At 45.3% G+C, this 9044-nt stretch overlaps 1 non-coding gene across 1 annotated transcript; it reads right to left on the bottom strand.

The window, feature by feature from the left end:
- Positions 1-7300: 7300 nt before the first annotated feature.
- On the bottom strand, positions 7301-7373 carry Trnaa-cgc. The gene has a single exon. It is a non-coding gene; the product is annotated as a tRNA-Ala (tRNA).
- Between the last annotated feature and the right edge of the window lie 1671 nt (positions 7374-9044).

The raw sequence follows: 9044 nt of genomic DNA, 5'->3' as shown, positions 1-9044 counted from the left end.
AGTGCATGGAATGAAACAACAGTAATTTTAATCTTCCATCCTCCATAAATTTTCATGGTGATACCAATGAAACTTGAATATGAATCATATCTGTAATAGCTTAGGATTTACTGTAAAAGTGAAATTCACAAGTTCTGTAACTAAGACCTGAATGCTAAAATCTGGACGTTTTAGTCGATCTCAACGATCGACATTTCTTATAGAAGCGCATCATTAAAATGACAACTGAGGTAAAAATCAAAATTGTATCTTTATTTGTTTAAAAGATATATTAAATTTAAGTTATCAGTATTTTCAGTTAAGCATCAGATCATCATTTCCTCCACACGAAACGCACTGAACGATGACAGCATGACACCTTATTTAATCATTAGGTAATAGAATATCTGTTGTAAAGTTTAGTCCATAGTCCTTACTTTTATTCTTTATTTATTTATCAGAAAGCACATTGGTGCAAGGCTGCTGGCCGTGACATTCATAGTTAAGAAGGAAATTGTATTGGTTTTATGTAGAATAATTTGATGTTTGCTATGTAATGGATATATTGTTACTTTGTTTAAAACGTGAAAGTGGTAAACCTTTGATTATTTAAATATGTTAAAACATAAAATAATGTAGAGTAAGCTGTAGCCAATCAGATGGACAGCTTCAGGAAAGGGAACTGCCCTAGTCAGTTGAGCGAGGATATTCGCCGCGCGGGAAACGCGGCCGGGGACGGGTAGAGGAACAGTGCCAGTGCAGACGCAAAAGTGGACAGTTCGGCTGGAGACACCAAAGGGGACGTTTCAGATTTGGACGCATAAGCGGACAGTCAGTCTTTATGCAGCTGGGAAGTGAAATGGCTTAGAAAATTTCGCGTTATGTGGTATGGCGGGACTTAATCCCTGAGCGGTGAGCAGCCGCTCGCCAGGTGTGAACTCGTAACTTTTTTGTAAATATCGAGGTGGAGTATTGGACTTGTGTTTCGCAATGAGATTGTGAATGATCCAACTGTGTCAAGTAGATATGCACTCGAGTGTAATAGTAACTCTAAATATGACCATTTTCGCTATTAGTTTGCTTCCTGACTAAACGTCATTCTAACCAAATCGCAACTGTGTGTCCTACAACATTTATGGGTCGTTATTTTAGCTCCCGATATAATTATTACAGTTGATATATGTTATATTACCTTTGTATTTCTCAAAGCAAGAAAATTTCACTAAAGGGTCATAAGCGCGTGTAATGCGACTCGTGCTGTTCAAGCCCTAGACGAGTTTGAGCCAAGACATTTCGACGAAAAGGAACCGCATGTGAACCCGAACATCATTTGGATTTTAGTTCGCATACTGTAACTAAAATTCTCATTACGCCTTTCAGTAAAACAACTAAGACAACTTTTTAAATGGTGCCTCGTTATATTAACTTGGCTCTTCATAAGTCTGTAAAACTAAATACTCGGATCAACCAAACACCAGGAAGGAACCCTATATACGTGTTTGATTAAGATGAAATAAAAGGGCACACCAGTTTCATTACAGTTCAAGAATGATTGTTCACTAATAAAAAAGTTTAAATTAATGGTTCACGCGGTACAAAAGTAAAATACCTAAAAATCTTGCTTGGTCTCTGTAGACTTGGGTGTGGTGAGCAATTATGACGGCTGCACTACCCAAAGTACGGCCTGCAAATACATTGCTGCATGGGCTCAATTTCTCTTCTTCACGTCGTTCAATTTTATATACAGCAGCCCAAGCAGCTATGCCGTAAGCCGTTTGCAGTCCTCATCCGAGGCAATTTTGTCCAAATTTGGAGGCAAAGCTTCTCCTGCTCCACAAGGGTGTTGCCTCGATCAGTGCGTCCTACAGACTGTGTGACTTACTTCCCGCGCTTGCTCTAGGTAGCACGCCAGTTCTCACTTGCCACCTTTTCCTCTCCCCAGAGCCACTTCCGTTTCCAACAAAAGCGTATTGGCTTATACGTAACACCTATTTCTTATACTGTTCCTTAGCATGACCATTTCTTACAATTGTCAAATTTACATCAATATGAACAGTTTATACACACAAACATTTTAAATAAGAAATGTCATCAGAATAATATTTGACGTAATAAACTATTTACATATTATTTTACATATGTTACTCACATACACTGCAAAGAACTTCAACCTCCAGTATAGCTCACTTTACTTTGCATATACAGAAAATATAGTACCAATAAACGAATATTTTAAAGCCAAACATTATAAAAATATAAATGAACTACAAACAAATAGTATTATAACTTCTCCTCGTTCAGTGCACGTATAAAGTAGAATGGTATATCCATAATATTGGTACGACGTACCCTCCGAGTTACACTGTGCAGAAGCATCTAGCATACACTGGGTGTTTCAGCAGGAATAGTAGGTATTTTAGAACGCGGTTGTTTAAATTAATTCGAAATGCAGTATTTTCAGTAAACTGTTTCATATAACGTGTAGGCACTCCAGTTGGAACGCTTCATTCTTATCTTGAAACTCTACTTCGGAAATTGTGCTTACGTTTGCATTAATAAACGTATATACCCATTAAGCATGTCATCCGGTGCCCCCTTATCGAGACTTCCTTGAAGCCATTATTACAGCACTATTGGAAGAGATTCCTTTGATTACTTGGATGGCCACATTCTTCCAGCATGACTGGGGCTATGTAAATTGTTGCGGTCAGGTCAGACAACGACTAAACCTAATATTCAATAGAAGATGGTTCAGCGGAAATGGTCAAGTTCTTATGGCCACTAAGGTCCTCAGACCTTACGCTTTTAGATTTTCCTGTGAGACTCGTTGAAAGAAAAATTCTTTATCGGGAAAGAAAACGCTAGAGACAGATTGTTGGTTCGGATTATGAATAGTGCTGCCCTATAAAACTCGTGTTGTCACGTTAATTAAAAAATTCGTTGAAGTGTAACTTATGAAAATTAGCTTTCAACTTATTTATATGCCTTTCCCTCAACTCTACACCTTCTGTGAGTATTTCTGTTACATTCTGAAAGCTTTATCACCCTAACCAATAGAAACTATACACACATTAAATGGGAAGTTTATTCTGAAAGTGGTCTACACTGATGATGATTACGTCCCATACTCCGAGGAGAGTAGGGGACGATGTGGGAGACACACACTGCCCACTAGGCAAGGTCCTAGCGGAGGTGGTTTGCCATTGCCTTCCTCCGACCGTAATTGGGAGGAATGATAATGAAGAAGGCGACACAACAACACCCAGTCATCTCGAGGCAGGGAAAATGCCTGACCCCGCAGGGAATCGAACCCGGAACCCGTGAGCGGGAACCGAGAGCGCTAGCGCAAGATCACGAGCTGCGGACGGTCTACACTACCACCTTCTAAAATATTGACTCTTTTGTTGCCTAGGTATTTATTTATTTCAGTTCTATTAGCGCATCCCCTCATTCCGTCCCCTTATTTCCTCCCTCTGCCCATCTTCTCCTCCCCGTCTCCTTCAATCTCGTTCTCCCCCTCTCCCAGTTTACCTCCTTCCCACACTCGCTGTTCATGTCACCTAGCCTCTCTCTATCTCTATCTTCCTTCCCCTCTCTCTGTCCACTTCATCCTCTCCATCTCTCTTTCCATCTCCTTCTCATTCCTCACCCAATCCATCTCCTCCCGACCCTCTCTCTGTCTTTCTCTGTCTTTCTCCTGATCTTCCCCTTCTCTGCCATTCCCCTCTCCCCTCTCTCTCTCCATCCCTTCTCCCCCACATCTGTGTACTTCTCTTTCCTCCCAAAATCTCTCTGTCCATCATGTCACTCCGCATTATCAGCCACAGCTCGACAGGAGGTTCCTTTTTCTAACCCCCACAGTATTTCTTTCCAGATAGTAAGGAGTACATTTACCAAGTTTCATTGAAATCGATCCAGGTGTTTAGCAGGAGGTTTTTACCCATGATTTTTCCCGCACGCACACGTGCTACATACACTCCTAGAAATTGAAATAAGAACACCGTGAATTCATTGTCCCAGGAAGGGGAAACTTTATTGACACATTCCTGGGGTCAGATACATCACATGATCACACTGACAGAACCACAGGCACATAGACACAGGCAACAGAGCATGCACAATGTCGGCACTAGTACAGTGTATATCCACCTTTCGCAGCAATGCAGGCTGCTATTCTCCCATGGAGACGATCGTAGAGATGCTGGATGTAGTCCTGTGGAACGGCTTGCCATGCCATTTCCACCTGGCGCCTCAGTTGGACCAGCGTTCATGCTGGACGTGCAGACCGCGTGAGACGACGCTTCATCCAGTCCCAAACATGCTCAATGGGGGACAGATCCGGAGATATTGCTGGCCAGGGTAGTTGACTTACACCTTCTAGAGCACGTTGGGTGGCACGGGATACATGCGGACGTGCATTGTCCTGTTGGAACAGCAAGTTCCCTTGCCGGTCTAGGAATGGTAGAACGATGGGTTCGATGACGGTTTGGATGTACCGTGCACTATTCAGTGTCCCCTCGACGATCACCAGTGGTGTACGGCCAGTGTAGGAGATCGCTCCCCACACCATGATGCCGGGTGTTGGCCCTGTGTGCCTCGGTCGTATGCAGTCCTGATTGTGGCGCTCACCTGCACGGCGCCAAACACGCATACGACCATCATTGGCACCAAGGCAGAAGCGACTCTCATCGCTGAAGACGACACGTCTCCATTCGTCCCTCCATTCACGCCTGCCGCGACACCACTGGAGGCGGGCTGCACGATGTTGGGGCGTGAGCGGAAGACGGCCTAACGGTGTGCGGGACCGTAGCCCAGCTTCATGGAGACGGTTGCGAATGGTCCTCGCCGATACCCCAGGAGCAACTGTGTCCCGAATTTGCTGGGAAGTGGCGGTGCGGTCCCCTACGGCACTGCGTAGAATCCTACGGTATTAGTGCGTCCGTGCGTCGCTGCGGTCCGGTCCCAGGTCGACGGGCACGTGCACCTTCCGCCGACCACTGGCGACAACATCGATGTACTGTGGAGACCTCACGCCCCACGTGTTGAGCAATTCGGCGGTACGTCCACCCGGCCTCCCGCATGCCCACTATACGCCCTCGCTCAAAGTCCGTCAACTGCACATACGGTTCACGTCCACGCTGTCGCGGGATGCTACCAGTGTTAAAGACTGCGATGGAGCTCCGTATGCCACGGCAAACTGGCTGACACTGACGGCGGCGGTGCACAAATGCTGCGCAGCTAGCGCCATTCGACGGCCAAAACCGCGATTCCTGGTGTGTCCGCTGCGCCGTGCGTGTGATCATTGCTTGTACAGCCCTCTCGCAGTGTCCGGAGCAAGTATGTTGGGTCTGACACACCGGTGTCAATGTGTTCTTTTTTCCATTTCCAGGAGTGTATAATTAACATATTTCATACAGATTTGCACAAATACGAGGGAAGGTCAGGAAGTAAAACACAATAATTTTATTATGGAATTGGTTAACAGATAACTAAACAGAAAGGTCACAAATGTATTTAAATCTCATACGTAATTTTATACTTAGTCATCAAAGTTCTCAAACACTTCTCCCATCGTGGTACAAGTTTTAACATGCCCTATTAAAAGAGGTCCATTTGCTTGGAGTATAACCATCCGCGGGCTGCTGATTTCACTTCAGCATCTGTCGTATAGCATTGAATGGCCAGGAATCTCTTCATGGGATCAAACAGATCAAAGTCACAGAACGTGAGGTCCCGACTTTATGGCGGATGCTGGTTCACCTACGACACAAATCTGGCGATCTTTTCACGAAGACCAGCAGCAACATGAGTTCGAGCGTTGTCACGAAGAAGTTTGACACTGTCAGCACTAATGTTGTGGTGTTTGTCACGACACACCTTAACCAATGTTTTAATGTGGGCTGAGGCATTCACAGTAGTCCCGTGTTCAGCTAACTCCACCATTAATTCACCATGAATATCCCAGAACACTGTCACTGGCTCTTTCCCAGGAGACTGAGTCACTTTGAAATTCTTAGTACTAGGGAACGTAAATGTTTCCACTCTATAGCAACCTGCTTGATTTCGAGTCTGTGGTGGTACTCATTACCAATGACGATTTCTTTCATAATGTCATGTCCTCCTGTGGCATTCATGATAAGTTACCCAAGCTTGTCATCATTTACTGGCACTTGTAGATGTGTTGTACCGCTACGATAAGGTTCGCATTTGCACACGCCGGTAGTTCCAAGTTGTTGCCTCAGTGGCTCCGACATACCGTGGAGTTGCAGCTGTAACTGGCTGCCTGGAGCGGATCACTATTGTTCACACAGTGATCTTGGAAAAATGTATGTCACGTAGACACATTGGTATGTTCCATATAGTCGTCCCCATACACGTCACGTATGTCACTGTGAAGTTCACTCGGTTTACACCGTTTTTCTCAAATCCATTGAAGAACACTTCACTGTTCTTCACAAATTTATGACAGTTATATGCGCGCCATCTTAGCTTCGAAGTTCAGGATTTTCTCGCTGGAGCTGCACATGAAAACAAAATAACCTCTGTATCGGAAACTCGTCGTGAAGTTTCAACGTTCCAGCTTCAATATCGAGGGAGAAAAAATTATTCGGCGTCACTTACCAATCCTCCCTCGAAGTTCTTCTCTCTCTCTATTGAATTTCGTCCTGGAGCTTCATTTTCACGTGGCTCAATTTTTATGATGTCATATCTAGTGAACTGTGCTTTGTACTAAGATATTATTTTTTAAGTATATCTAGCAGTACATGTAAAAACAGTCTGCAAAATAGGTTGCTAATAGAGCTGCTAGAAATAAGTAATAAGTCGAAAGCTCAGCCTTATTCGGCAGTTTATCGAGTGAGCAACGAAAATGTAGTAAGACATGAAGTCATTATCTTTCATCATTTTGCGGGTGTGTGAGTAAGAGACCTCTTTTGTGAAGCTTTGAAATTATGTGTAAAGTTTGTTGCAAGCCACCAATAAGTGCTCTCATTCTCAGGTACCGAATAATTAAATTTTGGCTATTTGAGCGTCGTGAGCTATGCTACCGTTTCAGTCACACTCCCCACCCCTTTATGAGGTAGGTGGTTCTTACTCCCAAAGTGGTTCTTTCCACACAGCAAATGATATGTGTCTCATGTTCAGTTGAGGAGGAGGAGGAGATTAGTGTTTAACGTCCCGTCGACAACGAGGTCATTAGAGACGGAGCGCAAGCTCGGGTGAGGGAAGGGTGGGGAAGGAAATCGGCCGTGCCCTTTCAAAGGAACCATCCCGGCATTTGCCTGAAGCGATTTAGGGAAATCACGGAAAACCTAAATCAGGATGGCCGGAGACGGGATTGAACCGTCGTCCTCCCGAATGCGAGTCCAGTGCGCTAACCACTGCGCCACCTCGCTCGGTGTTCAGTTGAAATCGATCAAGTGGCTTAAGGATAGATGGTGCAATATATACAAACACTTTCTATAATATGTATAGATACTTCCGGAAACACCATGTTAGTACCGATCAGCCGAAACATTATGACTAACTGCCTAATAGCCGGAATGTCCACCTCTGGCATGGATAACAGTGGCAACGTGTCATGGCATGAAAGCAATGAGACCTCAAACCTTGTTAGGTCACTGGAGAGAGTTAGCACGACATTAGTATATACTAGGCGTCTAAGTACCTGAAATTCCGTAGAGGGGGTTGGTGACCACTAACGCCACATTCAAACACAGCCTAGATGAGTTCGATCGGGTTCAGATCTGGTGAGTTGAGTCGGCAAGCACATCAATTGGAACTCGCCACTGTGTTTCTCGAATCACTCTATTATGCTCCTGGCCTTGGGAGATGGTGCATTGCCGGCCGCTGTGGCAGAGCGGTTCTAGGCGCTTCAATCCGGACCCGCGCTGCTGCCTCGGGCATGGATGTGTGTGATGTCCTTAGGTTAGTGAGGTTTAAGTAGTTATAAGTCTAAGGGACTGATGGCCTCAGATGTTAAGTGCCATAGTGCTTAGAGCCATTTGAACCATTTTTTAACATGTTGCATACCTTGTTCAAAAATGCCACTTCCGTCAGTATGAAAAAGTGTACATGGTCAGCAACCAGTGCACGATACTCCTTGACCATCATGGTGCCTTGCTGGAGCTCCGCTGGACCCATGCTAGGCCACATGAATGTTCCCCAGAGCATAATGGAGTTGCCCCCAGCTTGTCTTCGTCTCACAGTATAGATGTTAAGGACCTGTTCCCCCGGAAGACTGTGTTTCACGTCTTCCCATCGGAATGATGAAGAAGGTATCGGGATGCATCAGACCATGCAACGTTGTACCACTGTGCCAACGTCCCGTGCTGATGGTTACGTGCTCATTTTGTAGTTACCGACGTCGTTATGATGACACTGACACATGTATGGGCCCACGTCTGTGGAGGCCCGCTGTTAGGATTGTTCGGTACACTGTGTGTTCAGACACAATAGCACTCTGCCCAGCATGAGAGTCTGATGTTATTTCCACCACTGTGAGCCGCCTGTCCTGCTTTACCAGTCCGCCCAGCCTGCGGCGTCCGACATCTGTAATGATGGTGGCCGATCATCCTCATGACGTCTGGACGTGGTATCACCTTAGTGTCGCCACCAGTTGAAGACACTCACCTCAGCACTCCTCGAAAACCCGACAAGTTGTGCAGTTTCTGAAATGCTCGTGCCTAGCTTCCGGGCCATGACAATCTGCCCTTGGTCAAACTCGGATAGATCTCGCACCTTTCACACCCCACACACGGACAGCATGCTCACTGATACTACATGAACCGTGAGTGGTCATAATGGCGGTGGTCAAAATCTTCTGGCTGATCAGTGTATGTAGATGAAGATTGAAATTGAAGATCGCTCAAGCATCATCCACAGTTTATGAGGATGGACCCAGCTATATTCAAGGGGCTACAGTCCGTGGTGTCCCAAGTTCTACATAACTTTATGGTATAGGAACTATGCCCTTGCGTTAGGATTTGAGGTGGAAGGGGAGGACAGCGAATTTTCTTGCTGAAGTTACAGGTCACCGGTAGTGTGCCACCACTCTACGAAGGGAG

Source organism: Schistocerca americana, chromosome X, assembly GCF_021461395.2.
Source record: "Schistocerca americana isolate TAMUIC-IGC-003095 chromosome X, iqSchAmer2.1, whole genome shotgun sequence".
Classification (NCBI taxonomy): Eukaryota; Metazoa; Arthropoda; class Insecta; order Orthoptera; family Acrididae; genus Schistocerca; species Schistocerca americana.
Note: the sequence above shows the minus strand (reverse complement) of the source record. Positions and strands in the feature narration are given on the sequence as shown.